This window comes from Triticum aestivum, chromosome 3A (assembly GCF_018294505.1).
Source record: "Triticum aestivum cultivar Chinese Spring chromosome 3A, IWGSC CS RefSeq v2.1, whole genome shotgun sequence".
Taxonomy (NCBI): domain Eukaryota; kingdom Viridiplantae; phylum Streptophyta; class Magnoliopsida; order Poales; family Poaceae; genus Triticum; species Triticum aestivum.
Genome location: NC_057800.1, coordinates 314361002 through 314381785, shown reverse-complemented (window position 1 = coordinate 314381785; position 20784 = coordinate 314361002).

The following is a 20784-nucleotide window of genomic DNA, read 5'->3' as shown; positions in this document are numbered from 1 at the left end:
GTCGAATGTCTTCTCTGCGTCCTTGTCAGCAGAAGATACAGAGACAACCATTAAGTCCGTTTTCAATGCTCATTCCTCCACATGAATTCCGGAGAAGTAGGAACGACCACCCGACAATCCAGGCGTGCGCCGGACGTGGAACAAACCCCAAAATTCCGCATAATGGCCACGTGTTCCTCAAATGCGAATCGCCAGGGGCACCTGTGTAATAGCACAGTGCCGCCCCTGTGCCTATAAATACACAATCACATCGGTCATTATCTCTTCTTCCACCCTCGCACGAACCCTAGCTCCACCGCTAGCTCTCGACGATGCCGGCGACAAAGCGCTTCGCTGCCGCAACCTCTCCGACGCCGTCTTCACGCCGACCGCGGACATCGTCCTCTCCGCCGTCGCCGTAGGTGTCCTCCGTCGCCAAGTTAGGGCACGGAAGATCGAACTTCTCGGCCTTATCTCCCACTTCGTCTAGCAGTTCTCAGTGTGGTAAATAAAACTCCTTTTTTTACAGCACCGTTGATCCTATTGATCTGTCACTTTCTACCACAAGCAGTTTCTGTTCACACAAGCTAGATCTCTCTCATACTGCATCTCATAAACATGCCTAGTATATTCACTTGTGCTTCACAAAGTAGTTAGATTCCTCACTTGTACTGATCTGTGGGTTCATACAAATCTGGAACCAACTTCTTATCTATGAGTGAATGTCTTCGCACGATGAGGTCAATGTCTTCTAAACTGATTTATCTTCAAAATCTTCTGAGAATGCATATGACCTCTTCCCCTTCCCTCGCACCTTAATGCTGTCACAGGTACATGTCCGTGGGAGAATCCTTTGGTTCTCATAGTCTGCATTCATTTGCAGAATTCTTACAACATCACATAAATTCTCCCGAAGCCAGTTCCTGTTGGTCTAGCAAACGAAAACCTTTGAAGCCTTTGAACGTCTTGAAGCCTTTCAAGTTAAAGTTTATGGCTTCAGAGAAAGCAGCAAGGAAGGGTGGCAGAAAGCATCATGGTGAGACCTCCAGAGATCTGCCAGATGAACTCTCAGAAATGTACAAGACAGATCCTGAAGAGGATTACAGTCAACGCAAGACCCGAATCCAATGGATTCGAAGATATTGGGCAAAACAATGGTTCAAATACAGATTTGTGACCCAGGAGTATGCTGAGAAAAACGCCATCAAGAGACCGTGGGGAGACATCCTATTCAAGAATCTTCTACCCAGGTCCAGAGATGAAGCCATTGCTCAAGGCTGCTATCCATGCATGGTCCGTGGACCACAGCCTGCTGATGCACACTCGTCGTCACTGCTATGATGTCGTGATGACAATCTGTTCAAACGCAACTTCCTATTTGCTCAGAACTCAGCGAAGCAGAACAAGAAGACTTTTGGGTTAGACTTCAACCCTGGTCCCTCATCTCCAAGGGCAGATGGCACACGACATGCAGAACCCAATGTCATTGGTCCTTTCGCCAACCTTGAAGGCCTCATCACCTACATATTGGTTCAAGGGACTGCAGTGAATGAGCCTGCAGCTAACACTGAGTCTGATGACGCGCCTGCAGTGCCGAAGCCAAAGCAGTTGAAGAAGCCAAAAGCTTCAAAGCCGGCCCCTTCACCAAAACTCTCAAGGGCGAAGCCATTGGCAACTGCACCTCCTGAAGACAGTGTGCAGTCTGAAGACTTATCACGCGTCTCAAGGCCCCAGAAGGCCAGGATGCCTCTGTCTCACACTAGCAAAGAGCTAACAGCTGCTGCCATTCTGCGCAACGACGACATTGATCTGTCAAGTGATGAAGATCTTGCAGATGACGCTCTTGAGAAACTCATCAAGAGCAAAGAAGAAGCAGAAATCTTCAATGATCTGCCTCTCTTTGATGTCACCATCATCCACAACTTCATTGGCGAGTGGTTTGACACGCCAAACATCAGCTTTGAAGATCTGCAACTACCCATTGGCCTCAGTGTCGCCTTCCAAGGCGCCATTGCTTCAGAACTTGCTATTGCCTAGCGCATTGTTGAGCTGAAGTAGAAGATTGACTATGAAAAGGCTCAGTTCAAGAAGCATATGGCCAAGCGCGGCGTGCAAGAAGTGAAGAACTTCAAGACAATGATGCACGAGCTCAAGGAAGCCTTTGTGAAGAAGCATGCAGAAGCTCAGGGTTCGCGTGAGCGCATGAAGACTCTGGCTGACAGATGTGTGCAAGCCTATAATGAGGCTGAGAAGCGCAAGGCACCTGGGCATCCTGGCATCGACCCCAGGATGGCCGCAAAGAAGAAGAAGAAGCCTGCTACGGCTGAATCTGATGCACCAAGGCAAGAAGCAGTTCCGATTGTCTTCCCAACAAGAATGACTGGCTCGAAGCCAAAGAGCCGATCAACAGCTTCAGAGCTCAAGAAGACAAGAACTGCTGAGGCTGAAGCCAGGAAGAGGAAACACTCTGAAGACTCTCCTACTGCCCCCACCAAGAAAAAGCGAAAGACCAAGAAAGCTCGGGCTGCTCCCACAGAGCCCTCGATAGTTGAACCCATTTCTATGGTTCATCCTGACGTAGAACTTCAACTGACAGTTCATGAGCCTGCTTCCACAGAGGCTCCTGAAGCTGAAGACATTCCAGCAGCTGATCCCATCGCTGCTGAAGACATTGGTCATCATGACAATGTAGAAGATGATGCAGTCCTTCCTCAGTTAGAAAACAGCGAACTCATCAGCATTGGTCGTCCACTTACGCCAATTGCACATGATGCTTCATGGGCGGATCGCCCACAAGAGGAAGAAGACTATGAGGCCCAGCCCACTCCAACTCCACAGGCGTCGTCTGTGTTCCGCAGGCTTCGCAAAGGTCCAAGGCCTGAAGTCTCTGCTGAAGACATTCCAGCTGCATCAGCCGCAGAAGAAGAAGTACCACAAGATCCCACTCCCCTGCTCCACCAAGAAGCAGTTCTCCAGGAGAACCCACTCCCCTGCCCCTGTAGCTAGTCAAGTGGAGGATGAAAATCTTGAGGCTGCCACAACCAACAACGAAGCTAATGTGGAGCCCTCCCCAGCAAAAGCTTCAGAAGACAGCGAAGCCACTGATCCCGCCACTTCTGTTCCTGAGTCTGCTGCCGGTCCCCAATTCAACTATCATGTTGAGCATAGGCCTCAGGTCCAGAAGCCAATCCCAAGACTGCCAAGGTTTCCAGGTCCTGCATCAGCACCTGGCTCCTTCAACATCAATGGCTTCAAGGCAGACAACATGTTCTTCAATAGCTCCAGGAACCCCTACTCAAGGGAAAGGATATCATCTGATCGGTTCTGGAGCTATCCTCAGCGAAGCTATTACTCTTGCATTCTTTACGACCAAGGTCGCATCTTCCCACACAAGCGCCTTGACGTTGAAGCTATAGCTGGTCTGCCCTGTCTAGAAGAAGCGTTGGATTGCTTCAAGCAAGTGGGTCTGCTGCAGTTTGTTACTGATGAAGAGCTTCTGCTACAATTCTATGCCACACTTCACATCAAAGGGTACAGCAGAGATCCGAAGACTTGGGTCCTGGAGTGGATGACTGGCAACGTTCATCACGAAGCCAATGCATTTGACATCATTGAGCTCACTGGCTTGCCCACTCCTGGCGATCTCTTCGAGCAAGGCTGTCAGCTGCATGCTGAAGCTATTGAGAGCATCTTTCAGTGGCCAGAACCTGATATGAGTCAAATGCTCAGCATGATGAAGCCATTGCCCCAAGATGCTGCATATCCCACAGAGTTCTTCGTTGAAGACCTTGAGTACCTGCCCAGAACCATCTATCACATCATCAGGCGAACTCTTTGGCCTATCAAAGGTCACTCTCCAAATGCCCAGCTTCAGGGTGCAATGAAGACTTTGGTCTTCTATATACTTCATGGCAAATGCTCCAATGCACAGGACTTCTTCATACGCCAACTTGCTGCATCAGGCATTGATCTGTTTGGTTTGAAGTTCTACGCCCCTTGGGTCATGCGGCTGATCAAGCTACACTCCGCCATCTCTTATCAGCCCTCAGCCCGCAACCATCGGATCTTCTTGCCTGACGTGGACATGTCTACTGAAGCCATATATTCTGAGCCTGCCAAGCAACCTCTAAGTCTTCAGAATGCAGAACATCAGAGTTTTACACAGAACGTTGAAGGCGTTGAAGCAGTTTCTCGGGTGTATCCTTTGGCTGGCACTACACGTGCACCACACCCTGCTTCCACTGAAGCCACTGACAGTGCCACTGCTCCAAGACCCAAGAAGCACACTCGTGTTCTCAACGACCGAGAGCTTCTTGTGGCTCTACATCAGAAACAGGATAGGCATCATGACTGGCTGAAGCGTCAGATGAAAAGCCTCTGGGTGGATGTTAATCGCACTTGAAATCTTGCCACCAAGAATGCTTTCGTTGCCCATGAAACATGTCGCCGCACATTGAAAGGGCTCACGATGATGTGTTCTGAAGCTGATCTTCAAGAGGATGGCTTCACTGAGAGATTCAAATTTGACTCCACACCTCCTCGAAGGGCTGTGCTGCTAGGAACTCCATCCCTTGAAGACTCTGAGTTCTCTTCCTCTGCTGCCACAGTGACTGCCAGAATTATTGAGGAAGAAGACGATGCTACTTCACCGCCACCTCCTTCAGCACCTCCAAGCTCTTCTGCGCCGCCAAACAACACCAACAACCCTGCTACTTCACCTACTCCTCATGGGAATGAGTAGATGCTCTATGTCTTCAAACCTTTTTGGTCATTGTTGACAAAAGGGGGAGAAGCATATGAGATTGATAGTCTTCAAGCGGGTCCATATGGGCGGGTGCTTTATATTTTGCTTCGTGCTTACAACTCTCGTTTTTGCTACATTTGGTTCTTATGAGTTGTAACACTTAAACTAGATGGTCGCCTGCTACTTATTTGCCACCTTGTTTTGCAAAGATAAATTCCGCATGTGCGATGATAAATTCCGCACTTAGCTCATTCTGCAGACGTCCATTTTCCATTATGCATGTCATTATCTTCATATACTTTCACATGCATAGTGGATTGTCATCATAAGTTGAAGTGGATCTCCACAAGTACAACCTGCCATGTGCATTTGCATTCCAAAAGCAAATTAACTTATATGCACATCTTCAGGGGGAGCCCTTGCAACTTATGAAGACAATTCCTTATCCTTTACAATTTCACAGATTATATTCCCCGTTGAAAACTTCAACTAGTTTGTCATCAATCACCAAAAAGGGGGAGATTGTAAGTGCATCTAGTGCCACCCCTAGTTGGTTTTGGAGTATTGACGACAAACCTAGTTGAGGGACTAATGTGTTTGTGAGAATTGCAGGATAACGCAGGTAGAAGTCCCTCATTGATTCAGTTTTACTACCAGAGATGACCCCTAAAAATGTATGAAGACATTGAAGTCAAAGGTGGTATGTGAAGATATTCACATTGAAGACTATGACAAGAGAAGACACTATATGAAGCCTATGGAGCTCGAAGACTTAGATCTTTCGTAGTTCTTTTTATTTTGTGTTGAGTCATAGGAACCACCATACTATTAAGTGGGGTCCAAGAGAACCAGTCAGAATGACTGAAGTGATGCCTAAACCAAAAACCTATGTCTTCGAGTGAAGACTATGAGAGCGAATCTTGTCCTGAGTCGGACAAGTCAGCTTTGCTTGTAGCCCAAGTAAAGTTGCCGTGTGAGTTTGAAATCTGACCGTTGGAACACGTGTCAGTTCCTTAGTGACCCAGGGTCATTTCGGAAAAATCAGGTCGGGTTGCCAAGTGGCTATAAATAGCCCACCCCCTACAACCATAAATGGTTGGCTGCTCAGATTGAAAGTACGGCTTTTGTCATTTGAGAGCAACCCACCTCGAAGCCTTTGAGAGAGAATTCCTTGCAAGGAGAAAAGCCCTAACCACCAGAGCCAGAGAGAATTGGGCATCACTTAAGTCTTCTTGTCTGTGTGATCTGAAGACTTATTACACTTGAGGACTGTGCATTCTCCAGCCGGTCAGGCGTCGCGTTCTGAGCTTCCAAGAGACATTGTGGATTGCCAGTGAACGAAGTCTGTGAAGATTTGGGAGTCTACCTTGAAGACTTACCAGAGTGATTGGGCGAGCTCTATGTGACCTTAGCTCAAGGAGAATACGGTGAGGACTAGGTGTCCTGAGCTGCGAGTTCAGGACTGGGTGTCCGGGACTGTGTGTCCTAAGGTTTAAATACCTAGCCTCTCCAACCAGACGTACAGTTGTCACAGCAACTGGAACTGGTTCAACAAATCATTGTCTTCAACTAGTCACTGGTTTCATCTTCACTTCACGTTACTTACTGTTACTCCTTGTGAAGTCATTGTATGTTTGCTCTATCATTTGTCTTCACTGAGTGACTGCGTGTTCTGTTTGACTTCACAATATCTTCGTACCTGATCCTTACTACCTAGCTTCTATTAGTCTTTGTGCTTTCACTTCATTGAATACTTGACTATGGTTTGCCTAGTGTAGTCTACCTACCACTGCATGGTAATAGGTTCATTTTTATCGTTTGTCTTCAAAACTCCCATGTTCTGAAGACTTTCATAAAAATCGCCTATTCACCCCCCCTCTAGTCGATATAACACACTTTTAGTATTTTATCATGATTATGCTAAAAATGTAAATTAATCTCCTGGGCGCAAAAGTATCTATTTTTCAGCAGGATCAAATCAACTATCAGCATAAGCTATCCCAAAGGTCTTACTTGGCACAAGCGCTAATTAAAACACAAAACCACATCTAACCATAGGCTAAATGAATTATTTATTGCAAAACAGGACCTAGAAAGCAAAAACAAAAAATAAAATTCGGTTGCCTCCCAACAAGTGCTATTGTTTAACTCCCTTAGGTAGGCATAGAACACGAATAGACCTAGATATTATCATCTTTGGCATGCATTCCATAAGTGTCTCTCATAATAGATTCATAAGGCAATTTAATTTTCTTTCTTGGGAAGTGTTCCATGCCTTTCCTTAACGTAAATTGAAATCTAATGTTTCCTTCTTTCATATCAATAATTGCACCAATCGTTCTAAGGAAAGGTCTACCAACAATAATAGGACATGTGGGATTGCAATCTATATAAAGAACAATGAAATCTAAAAGCACATAATTCCTATTTGCAACAATAAGAACATCATTAATCATTCCCATAGGTTTATTTATGATGAAATCCGCAAGATGCAAATTTAAGGAACAATTATCAACTTCACGGAAACCTAGCACATCACAAAGAGTTTTTGGAATCGTGGAAACTCTAGCACCCAAATCACACAAAGCATGGCACTCATAATATTTAATCTTAATCTTAATAGTAGGTTCCCACTCATCACAAAGTTTTCTAGGGATAGAAACTTCCAATTCAAGCTTTTCTTCCAAGGATTGCATCATAGCATCAACGATATGTTTAGTAAAAGCTTTGTTCTGATTATAAGCATGAGGAGAATTCAACATGGATTGCAAAAGGGAAATACAATCTATTAAAGAACAATATCATAATTAAATTCCTTGAAATCCAAAAGAGTGGGTTCATCACTACCTAAAGTTTTGACCTCTCCAATCCCACTTTTATCAATTTTTGCATCAAGATCTAAAAACTCCGAATCATTGGGATGCCTTCTAACTAAAGTTGACTCATCTCCAGTCCCATATTTATCAAGATTTATATTGGAAAACAAAGATTCAATAAGAGTCACATCCATCACTTCAAGATCTTCGTCATTATTTTCATGGAAACTAGAAGAACACGCTTTTATAAACAAATCTTTTTTTGCACGCATCTTAGCGGTTCTTTCCTTGCACTCATCAAGGGAAATTCTCATAGCTTTGAGAGACTCAATGATATCATACTTGGGTGTAATAGATCTAAGTTTCAAAGAATCGACATCAAGAGAAATTTTATCCACGTTCCTAGCCAAATCATCAATCTTAAGCAATTTTTCTTCAATCAAAGCATTGAAATTCTTTTGCACTATTCTCAAATTCAGAGGGCATATTATTATAATTTACATAAGTGTTGTTGTAGGAATTACCATTATTATTAGAGGAATTACTAGGGAACGACCTAGGATTAAAATTACCTCTATACGCATTATTACCAAAATTGTTCACATCCATAGATTCATTATTATTCTCAATCAAAGTAGACAAAGGCATATCATTAGGATGAATAGGAGCACTCTTGCTAGCAAACAATTTCATAAGCACATCCATCTTTCCACTCAAAACATTAATCTCTTCAATCACATGCACCTTTTTACTAGTGGAAGATTTTTCAGTATGCCATTGAGAATAATTAACCATAATATCATCTAGGTGTTTTGTAGCTTCTCCTAAAGTAATTTCCATAAAAGTACCTCTCGCGGCCGAATCTAAAAGATTTCTAGAAGAAAAATTCAATATGGCATAAATTTTTTGTATAATCATCCACAGATTCAAACCATGCGTAGGGCAATTTCGTATCATTAATTTCATCCTCTCCCAAGATTGTGCCACATGTTCATGATCAAGTTGCTTAAAATTCATAATATCGTTCCTAAGGGAGATGATCTTAGCGGGAGGAAAATACTTTGAAATAAAAGCATATTTACTCTTATTCCATGAATCAATACTATTTTTAGGCAAAGATGAAAACCAAGTTTTAGCACGATCTCGAAGTGAGAACGGAAATAGCTTCAATTTAACAATATCATAATCCACATCTTTTTTTCTTTTGCATATCACAAAAATCAACGAAATTGTTTAGATGGGATGTGGCATCTTCACTAGGAAGGCCATAAATTGATTTTTCATAGCAAGATTCAACAAAGCAGCATTAATTTCACAAGATTCCACATTAATAGCGGGAGCAATCGGAGTACTAATAAAATCATTGTTATTAGTGTTGGAAATGTCACACAGTTTGGTATTCTTTTGAATCATCGTGACAAGAAAGCAATCGAACACACGAGCACACAAAAGGCAAGTGAAGAAGATGAACAGAAGAGGGGCGAAGAAAAGGAAAATCTTTTTGAAAATCATTTTAGAAGTGGGGAGAGGAAAACGAGAGGCGAATGGAGAATAATGTAATGCAAGGGATGAGAGTTTATGATGGGTACTTGGTATGTCTTGACTTGGCATAGATCTCCCCGGCAACGGCGCCATAAATTGGCAATTTGACGGGAGACAAATCTTAACTCTTGACTTGGCGTAAATATCCCCAGCAATGGCGCCAGAAATTCTTCCTGCTACTTCTTGAGCTTGTGTTGGGTTTTCCCTTGAAGAGGAAAGGGTAATGCAGCAAAGTAGAGTATGTATTTCCCTCAGTTTTGAGAACCGAGGTATCCAGTAGGAGACAACGCACAAGTCATCGAACACCTTCACAAACAAACACCAACTTGCACCCAACGTGATAAAGGGGTTGTCAATCCCTTTCACGGTTATTGCAAAGTTAGATCTGATAGAGATGGATAAACGGTAAAGTAATATTTTTAGTATTTTTGGTTTATGGAACGGAAAGTAAAAGATTGCAAAGGAAGTAAATAGGAAACTAAAATTGTAGATCAGAAACTTACATGATGGAAATTAGACCCGGTTTCCATAGGTTTCACTAGGGGCTTCTCTCAAGATAGAAAATATTATGGCGGGTGAACAAATTATTGTTGAGCAATTGATAGAAAAACGCAGAGTTATTATGATATCTAAGGTAATGATCATGAATATAGGCATCACGTCCGTGTCAAGTAGACCGACTCCTGGCTGCATCTACTACTATTACCCCACACATCGACCGACTCCTGCCTGCATCTAGAGTATTAAGTTCATAGAATAGAGTAACGCATTAAGTAAGATGACATGATGTAGCGGGATAAACTCAAGCAATATGATGAAAACCCCATCTTGTTATCCTCGATGGCAACAATCCAATACGTGTCGGTTCCCCTTCTGCCACTGGGATCAAGCACCACAAGATTGAACCCAAAGCTAAGCACTTCTCCCATTGCAAGAAAAACCAATCTAGTTGGAAGAGACTAGCAAAGATATCAAATCATGCATATAAGAATTCAGAGAAGACTCAAATAATATTGATAGATAAGCTAATCTTAAACCCACAATTCATCAGATCTCGGCAAACACACCACAAAAGGTATTACTTCGAATAGATCTTCAAGAACATCGAGGAGAACAAGGTATTGAGAATCAAAGAGAGAGAAGAAGCCATCTAGCTACTAGCTATGGACCCATAGGTCTGAAGTAAACTACTCATGCTTCATCGGAAGGGCAATGGTGTTCATGTAGAAGCCCTCCATGATCGAATCCCCCTCCGATAGGACGCCGGAAAAGGCCCCTAGCTGGGATCTCACGGGTACAAATGGTTGCGGCGGTGGAAAAGTGTTTTTGTGGCTCTCCTGATTGGTTTTAGAATATTTGAGAATATATAGGTGGAAGAAATAGGTCGGTGGAGTCACGAGGGGCCCACAAGGGTGGGCCGAGGGGCGCGCCTTACCCCCTGGGCGCGCCCTCCGTCCTTGTGGCCGCCTCATGGCTTTCCTGTCGTGTACTCCAAGTCCTCTGGATGTCGTCTGGTCCAAGAAGAATCATCGTGAAAATTTCATTCCATTTGGATTGTTTTTGATATTCCTTTTCTGCGAAACTCTAAAACAAGGAAAAACATGAACTGGCACTAGGCTCTAGGTTAATAGGTTAGTCCCAAAAATAATATAAAATAGCATAATAATGCATATAAAACATCCAAAACAGATAATATAATAGCATGGAACAATCAAAAATTATAGATATGTTGGAGATGTATCATCGATGAACAGGACACCGTCGCTGCTCTATGCTACCTCTCCATGTACACAAGCCCTGGCCGTACGTATGCACGAGTAGGCATTGGAGACCCCGCCCGTATGTACATACGGGGCCGTATTTACTTTATTGCACCCTGGTTGTACGTACGTGTACACTATTGAAAGTGCTAATGATCGACTAGAGAGGGGGTGAATAGGCGATTTTTATGAAAGTCCTCAAAGCATGGAAGTTTCGAAGACAAACGATAGAAATAAACCTATTACCATGCAGCGGAAGGTAGACTATACTAAGCAAGCCATAGTCAAGTATTCAATGAAATGAAAGCACAAAGACTAATAGCATCTAGGCAGTATAGATCAGGATGGAAGATAGTATGAAGACAATTAGAACAAGCAGTCACACAGTGAAGACAAATAGATAATGCAAACAGGCAATGACTTCACAAGGACCAATTTGCAAATAGAGAGATGGGAAGGATAGAACCAGTGGCTCTTTGAAGACAATGATTTTCTGGACCAGTTCCAATTGCTGTGACAACTGTACGTCTGGTTAGGGAGGCTGAGATTCAACTCAGAAGACCGTGTCTTCACCTTATTCCCCTTGAGCTAAGGACACCCAGTCCTCGCCCAATTACTCTGGTAAGTCTTCAAGGTAGACTTCCAAACCTTCATAGACTTCGTTCACCAGCGATCCACAATAACTCTTGGATGCTCAGAACGCGATGCCTAACCGACTGGAGGATTCACAGTCCTCAAGTGTAATAAGTCTTCAGATCACACAGACAGGAAGACTTCAGTGATGCCTAACACTCTTTGGCTCTGGGTGTGTAGGGCTTTGTCCTCGCAAGGATTTCTCTCTCAAAGACTTCAAGGTGGGTTGCTCTCAAACGACAAAAGCCGTGCACTAACTCTAAGCAGCCAACCAATTTATGGTGTAGGGGGTGGGCTATTTATAGCCACTAGGCAACCCGACCTGATTTGTCTGAAATGACCCTGGGTCACTAAGGAACTGACATGTGTTCCAATGGTCAGATTTCAAACACACACGGCAACTTTACTTGAGCTACAAGCAAAGCTGACTTATCCAGCTCTGGATAAGATTTTCTCTCATTGTCTTCACTCGAAGACATAGGATTTTGGTTAAGCATCACTTCAGTCATTCTGACTGGTTCACTTGGACCCCACTTAACAGTACGGTGGTTCCTATGACTCAACAAAGAAGAAAAAGAACGACGAAACAACTAAGTCTTCGTGCTCCATAGTCTTCACGTGATGTCTTCTCTTGTCATAGTCTTCAATGTGAATGTGTTCACATACCACCTTTGACTTCAATGTCTTCATACATTTTTAGGGGTCATCTCCGGTAGGTAAACCGAATCAGTGAGGGACTACTACCCGTGTTATCCTGCAATTGTCACAAACACATTAGTCCCTCAACCAGGTTTGTCGTCAATACTCCAAAACCAACTAGGGGTGGCACTAGATGCACTTACAATCTCCCCCTTTTTGGTGATTGATGACAAACTGGTTGAAGTTTTCAATGGGTATAAAGTATGTGAAATTGTAAAGGATTTAAGTATTGTCTTCATAAGTAGCAGAAAGGCTCCCCATGAAGATGTGCATATAAGTATTTTGCTTTTGAATGCAAATGCACATGGTAGGTTGTACTTGCGGAGCTCCTCTTTTACTTATGAAGACAATTCATCATGCATGAAAGGATATATCGAAGATAATGACATGCATAATGAAAAATGGATGTCTGCAAAATGACTTCATGTGGAATTTATCGTCGCACATGCGGAATTTATCATCGCATCACATAGTGTCGAAAAAGGTAGCAGACGACCATCAAGTTTAAGTGTTACAACTCAAAACAAACCAAATGTTTCAAAAGCGGGAGTTGTAAGCACTTGAAAAAAGTAGCAAAAAGTAAAGCAACCACCCATATGGACCCGCTTGAAGACTATCAACTCATATGCTTCTCCCCCTTTTGTCAGTAATGACCAAAAAGGTTTGAAAACATAGAGCTTCTACTCGTTCCCATGAGGAGTAGGCGAAGCAGCAGGGTCGTCACTGAGGTCCGGAGGTGCAGAAGAACTTGGTGCAGTGTCGAGACGCGCTGAAGGTGGAGGTGGTGAAGTGGCATCATCTTGATCATCGATAACTCTGGCATTCACTATTGCAGCTGAGGAAGAATAGTCAGAGTCTTCAAGGGAGGGAGTCCGACGCAAGTGAGCATTCCTTGGAGGAGTGGAGTCAAACTTGAATCTTTCTGTGAAGCCATCGTCTTGAAGATCTTCTTCAGCTCTGAGCAAAGTCAAACTCTTCCAAGACCTCCGACAGGTTTCATGTGTGACAAAGGCATTCTTGGTGGCAAGATTGCGAATGCGATTGACGTCCACCAAGAGGCTTTGCATCTGACTCTTAAGCCAGTCATGATGCTTATCCTGTTTCTGATGTAGGGCGACGAGAAGCTCTCGGTCATTGAGAACACAAGATCACTTCCGAGGCCTTTGGGCAATGGTGCTTCCAGTGGCGTTAGTTTGGGTGCGAGGGGCACGTGTGTTACTAGCCAAGGGATAAACACGAGAGACTGCCTGAACTCCTTCAATGGGCTGGGTGAAGCTTTGAGGTTCAACGTTGTGAAGATAGATTGGATCCTTAGCAGGCTCTGGGTAAATAACTTCAACAAACAGATCAACCTCTGGCAAGAATACAAGATGATTGCGCGCAGACGGCTGATAGTTGAAGGCAGAGTGGAGCTTGATAAGGCGCATTACCCACGGAGCGTAGAACTTCAGACCAAAAATGTCGGAGCCAGATGCAACTAACTGCCTGATGAAGAAGTCTTGAGCATTGAAGCATATGCCATTGAAGATATAGAAAACCAAAGTCTTCATTGCTCCTTCAAGCTTCACTGCAGATGAATGTCCTTTGACAGGCCATAGAGTCTTTCGGATGATATGATAAATGGTGCGGGGCAGATACTCTAGGTCTTCAACAAAGAATTCGGTTGGGTATTCAACGTCGCGTGGCAAAGGCTTCATCATGCTCAGGATTTGACTCATGTTGGGTTCTGGCTTCTGGAAAATGCTCTCGAAAGCATTCTGGCATTGTTGACAACCTGGTTCGTAGTATTCACCGGGAGTGGGCAGGGCTGTGAGCTCAATGATAGTCTTGAGATTTAGCTTCATGATGAACATCTCCTGTCATCCACTCAAGGATCCAAGTCTTCGGATCCCTGTTGTATCCATGAATGTGGAGGGTAGCATAGAATTGAAGCAGAAGTTCTTCATTCCAGTGTTCCTTTGCAGTCACAAAATTAAGCAGACCCGCATGACGGAAGCTGTCAAGGGCTTCTTCAAGGTATGGCAGTCTAGCAATGGCTTCACAGTCAAGATGCATGTGAGGGAAGATGCATCCCTGATTGTACAAGATGCATGAATAATAGCTTCGCTGCTGATAACTCCAGAATCAGTCCGAAGAGATTCTTGGCCTTGTGTAGGGGTTCTTGGCACTGTTGAAGAATGTGTTGTGTGCCTTGAATCCATTCAGATTAAATGATACTGGTGAAGTTGAAGTACCTGGGAACCGTCGTAGCCTTGGCTTTGGCTTCTGGACCTGAGGCTTGTGCTCCACATGATAGGCAAACTGAGGTCCGGGAGCAGACGGAGGAACCAGGATTGGCCAGCGGACGGTAACAAGCTGTCCACGATCATATGCTTGCTCGATGGTGTGTGGCCTTGGAGGAGGTACAGGAACAGAGGCATTGGCTTTAGGCAGCGGATTTGCTTCTGGTGCTGCATTGGCTTCAGGTGCAGCGTCATCTGGCACCACATTAGCTTCAGGCGCCACATTAGCTTCATCCATGACAATGTCATTGGCTTTAGTGTTGATGTTGGTGGCCACCTCAGTATTGGTAACCTCCACTTTAGGAGCTGGAGGGTCAGACACGTTCTCCTCGAGAACAACTTCAGGGTTGGACGGGGGTCTAGCAACTCTTTCTTCATCACGTGGTTCTTCTTCGCCATCGGCTGATGCAGCCGGAATATCTTCAGCCGCTTTGGCTTCAGATTCAGGGATGTTCACAGTAGGAGAGGCTTCAGGAAAGACTTTGCATGAGATGGATTGGCACTCTTCTCCTTCGGGAACACTTGACAATGTGACCTGTGGCCTAGGTCCTTTGCAAAGCCTGCGAAATGCTGGCGACGCCTGTGGAGATGGAGTTGGTTGGGCCTCAAAGTCATCACTGTCAATCACCGGAGTGGTGAACTGTGGTGGGGGAGTGACTAGTGTTTCTTCAGCACGAGGGGATTCTTGAGGGTGATCAGCCCATGAGTCATCCTGAGCAATTGCCGTCAATGGATGACCAATGCTGATGAGTTCTCTGTTCGTGAGAACAGGCGATGATACCAAATTGTGCTCGATCTGAGGAAGGACTTCATCATCTTCAACATTGTCGTGAGTACCAATGTCTTCAGCTGTGGTGGGGTCAACAGCTTGATTCTCTTCAGCTTCAGGAGCCTCTGTGAAAGCAGGCTCATGAACTACCAAACGATGTTCTCGATGTGTGGAGTAAGGACGAGCAACAGAAACTGGCTCGACAACAAGGGACTCTGTGGAAGCAGCCCGGTCTCTCTTCTTTGTTTTTCTTTTCTTGGTTGGGGGAGCATCATCAGTGGTGGCTTTGGTCTTGTGCTTTCTGGCTTCGGCTTCAGCTGCTCTAGTTTTCTTGAATTCTGAAGCCACTTTGGGGACCTTAGGCTTCGAGTCTATTATACTGGCTGGGAAGACAATGCGAGGTTCTTCCTGCCTTGATGCTTTTGGTTCGGCCACAGCTGGCTTCTTCTTCTTTTTGGCAGCCATTCTAGGGTCGATGCCTGGTCGCCCCAAAGCCTTGCGCTTTTCAGCTTCATTATAGCCTTGAACATATTTGGCAGCAAGATTCTTCATGCGCTCACGAGAACCATTTGCTTCTTCTCGTTTCTTGTGGAATGCCTCCTTGAGATCATGCATCATGACCTTGAAGTTTTGAATGTCTTCAACATTGAGCTTGGCCATGTGCCTCTTGAACTGAGCCTTTTCATAATCGATCTTATGCTTCAGCTCAACAATTTTCTGAGCAAGAGCTAGCTCAGGAGCAATGGCTCCGTGGAAGGGGACGCTGAGGCCAATTGGAAGCTGAAGATCATCAAAACTGACATCTGGGCTGTCAAACCACTCATCAATAAACTTGTATAAGATTTCCACATCAAAGAGGGGAAGATCATTGAAGATTTCCGCCTCTTGCTTGCTCTTTATCAACTGCTCAAGAGCGTCATTGCCAAGATCGTCATCGCTGGACAGATCAATGGCGTCATTCTCCTTTCTCAAAACAGCAGCAGGGGTCAGTGCTTGACCAGTTGGTTGCATGGGCTTTTTCAACTTGGCAGACTTGGAGATGCGTGAGAGATCTTCAGACCGCACACTGGCTTCAGGAGGTGCAGTGGCCAGAGGCTTCGCTCGTGAGACCTTTGGTACAGAGGGGGGCTTTGAAGCCTTTGGTTTCTGTTGCTTCACTGGCTTCGGAGGTGCAGGCGCTTCATCAGAATCAGAGTCATCTGCAGAGTGGTCCACGGCTACCCCTTGAACCTGAATGTGAGTGATGAGACCTTCTAAGTTGTAGAAGGGCCCAATAAGATTGGGTTCAGCTTCGCGTGTGCCATCAGCTCGTGGTGCAGAGGGGCCTGGGTTGAAGTCTAATCCCAAAGACTTCTTGTTTTCCTTGGCCGAGTTCTTTACAGCCTGATAGTTGCGCTTGAACAAATTGTCTTCACGATGCCATAACAGAGAGGATGGGTCGGCATTAGCAGGCCGAGGTCCACGAATCATGCAGGGGTAGAAGCCTTGAGCAATAGCTTCGGACTTCGACTTGGGCTGAAGACCTTTGTAAATTATATCTCCCCAGGGGCCCTTTAAGGCATTCTTCTCAGCATACTCCTTGGTGACAAATCTGTACTTGAACCATTCCTCCTCCCAATGTCTTCGAATCCATTGGATTCGGTTCTTGCGTTCTCCATAGGTTTCTTCTGGATTTGACTTGTAAAACTCATAGAGATCCGGTGGCAGGTCCTTAGCAGTGTTTCCACGGCATTGTCTGCCGCCCTTCCTGACTGATTTTTGAGTTGTCATGAAGTTTAGACTGAAAGGCTTCAACACTGTCGAAGTCTTCCATCTACTGGTCAGACAGGAACTGGCTTCGGGAGAATTTATGTGACGCTGTAAGAACTCTGCAAATGAATGCAGACTATGAGAACCAAGGGATTCTCCCACGGACATGTACCTGTGACAGCATTAGAGATGCGAGCGAAGGGGAAGAGGTCATATGCATTCTTAGAAGATTTTGAAGATAAATCAGTTTAGAAGACATTGACCTCATAGTGCGAAGACATTCACTCATATGTAGAGAGTTGGTTCCAGATTTGTACGAATCCACGAATAAGTACAAGTGAGGAATCTAACTACTTTGTGAAGCATAAGTGCAACGCCCTCGATGCGGCTATATCCCCCACGTGTCGAAGCACGACTTAGGGGCATAACCGCATTGAAAGCAATGTCGCAAGTGAGGTAATCTTCACACAACCCATGTAATACATAAGGGAAAGAGATACATAGTTGGCTTGCAACCGCCACTTCACACAATATATGAATATAACATTACATCATCCAGATACACACAAGGTCCGACTACGGAACCAAAATAAAAGAAGACTACCCCAAATGCTACACAGATCCCCGATCGTCCCAACAGGGCTCCACTACTGATCAACTAGAAACAGAACAACATAACGAACACGGTCTTCAACGAGCTCCTCCTTGAGCTGGGTTGCGTCACCTGCACGGTCTCATCGGCACCTGCAAGCTGGTTTTGGAAGTATTTGTGAGTCACGGGGACTCAGCAATCTCACACCCTCGTGATCAAGACTATTTAAGCTCATAGGTAGGGTAAAAGGTATGAGGTGGAGCTGCAGCAAGCACTAGCATATATGGTGGCTAACATACGCAAATGAGAGCGAGAAGAGAAAGGCAAAGGACGGTCCAGAAACTATGATCAAGAAGTGATCCTAGAACAACCTACGTCAAACATAACTCCAAACACCGTGTTCACTTCCCGGACTCCGCCGGAAAGAGACCATCACGGCTACACACGCGGTTGATGCATTTTAAATAAGTTAAGTATCAAGTTTTCTACAACCGGACATTAACAAATTCCCATCTGCCCATAACCGCGAGCACAGCTTTCGAAAGTTCAAATCCCTGCAGGGGTGTCCCAACTTAGCCCATCACAAGCTCTCACAGTCAACGAAGGATATTCCTTCTCCCAAGACAATCCGATCAGACTCAGCATCCCGGTTACAAGACATTTCCACAATGGTAAAACAAGACCAGCAAAGCCACCCAGATGTGCCGACAAATCCCGATAGGAGCTGCACATATCTCGTTCTCAGGGCACACCGGATGAGCCAATCATCGGGTGGGCCAGCCCAGAGTTGCCCCTGGTAGCTCCGGACATCGCTCAGTTTGGACCAACACTCAGAGGAGCACTGGCCCGGGGGTTTAAATAAAGATGACCCTTGGGCAGGCCTACCCAAGGGAAAGAAAAGGCTAGGTGGCAAATGGTAAAACCAATGTTGGGCCTTGCTGGAGGAGTTTTACTCAAGGCGAACTGTCAAGGGGTTCCCATTATAACCCAACCGTGTAAGGAACGCAAAATCCGGGAACATACCACAGATATGACGGAAACTAGGGCGGCAAGAGTGGAACAAAACACCAGGCATAAGGCCGAGCCTTCCACCCTTTACCAAGTATATAGATGCATTAACATAATAAGAGATATTATGATATCCCAACAACAATCCATGTTCCAACATGGAACAAACTCCATCTTCACCTGCAACTAACAAAGTTATAAGAGGGGCTGAGCAAAGCGGTAACATAGCCAAACAATGGTTTGCTAGGACAAGGTGGGTTAGAGGTTTGACATGGCAATATGGGAGGCATGATAAGCAAGTGGTAGGTATCGTAGCATAAGCATAGCAATAGAGCGAGCATCTAGCAAGCAAAGATAGAAGTGATTTCGAGGGTATGGTCATCTTGCCTGAGGTCCTGCAAGGAAGAAGAACGAGTCCATGAAGAAGACAAATGGACGTAGTCGAATGAATCATCACAACACGACGTTACCAGATTACCGAGAAGAAGTACACCGGAAAGAAAGCAAACAACACAGTGAACAACCACCACATCAACATGGCATGATGCACAACTGAGTATGATGCATGTCCGGTTTAAAGAAGCATGGCATGGCAAGTGCACAAACAACACTACAAATTAAGTGGAGCTCAATATGCAACTCCGTTGCATATTGACGAAACACCACGTGACTTATTTAGTTCAATCTTGTTTATATACCCAACAATATTAAATGTTGTTAAACATGGCAAGAGGGTGAACAAAGTAAAACTACCTATCTAGTCAAGTTTAAATGAGACCGGAAACAGCGAACAACAATTCCGGAAAATCCTCATGTGCACATATTAGGTTTGGTACTGTTCTGCCCTAAACAATATTTTAGAGTTGTAAAACATGCAAGGTGAAACCACCAAGTTAAACTATGCATTTTTCTACCCAATTTACATATAAAGTTCATTTAAAACCGAGCTACGGTTATTAAGTTATGAATCAAAGCATTTTAGCAATTTATTTAAGCAAATTTAAACAAACAACATTTTAAGCATTTTAAACATGGATGAAAATGACTTATTATGAAACTAGATGAAAAACTAAGCATATTTCATATATAAATTGTTTTAAACCGATGCACGGTTATTAAGTTATTATATGCATGATCTACAAGGAGTTTTCTGTAAAACTGGAGCTCTCTGAAATAAATAGGAAAATCAGAGTGCGCACAAAAAAGCATATGCGGCTGGATCTGGGTGCTGGGCTTCCTCACCACGGGCCAAGCCCAGGCCATTGGAGCCAGCTGAGCCGCGGGGCTCTTGACTGGGCCTTGGAGGCTGCTGGGCCGCGGCTGGAGAGGAGGCCGGCCCATGCGGAAATCACAGGGGAGCCGGCTGGGCCTTGCTCGGTGCGGTGGGACGAGCCCGAGTCGGCTGGATCGGGCTGCGGTCAACGCAGCAGGGGATCGAGTAGAGGAACTTGGCGCCGGAGCTTCAGACGGAACAGGATGCGACAGCGGCAACATGGGGGGCGAAGCAGAGGCAACGACGACGTCTGGCAACGGAGTCGGCGCGACAATGGCGAACTTGGCGCGAGGGAACTCCGGCGGCCGGACAAGGCGACGACTGCTGCCGAAGAGGATCGAGGCGGCGTGGTCCTGCAGGGAGGCCTCGGGCGCCATGGCGTGGAGGCGCGACGGGGTGGTCCATGGCGTCACGCTCCGGAGCTCTGATGGCGGCAGGGTCAGGCGGCTGGAACTGGACGAGAGGGCGGCGGTTCCTGGCCTGATCTAGACGGTGGGGTGAGCAGGGGAGGCCATGGCGTGGAGCTTGCCTCTCCATCACGCTCGTCCCTGTGAACCAGCGAGAGGAAATGGCCTGGGAGGGAGAGAGATCCAAGGGAAAAACGAAGGGAGAAGGAGGAACGGGCGGTTCCTGGTGACTGTTGTTGCCAGGAGCCTTCAACGGGGGAAGCACCGGCGAGGAGGAGGCTGAGCGCGGGAGGCCGGCGCTGCGTCATTGCGGGAGCATCTAAACAGGGGTTCAAACGAGCAGGGGATCAGGCGAGGTGGTAGGAGTTGGATCGAGAGGGGCTCTAGTTGACCGGGCGTGCAAACCAAGGAGGAGAGGAGTGGCGGCTGCTGGATGGAATGGTGGATGGGACAGGGGAGATCCCAAGGGGAATTTGGGTGGAGCAGCGGCGGCGGTATGGAAAAATGTCCTAGGGGTGGTCTATATGTAGG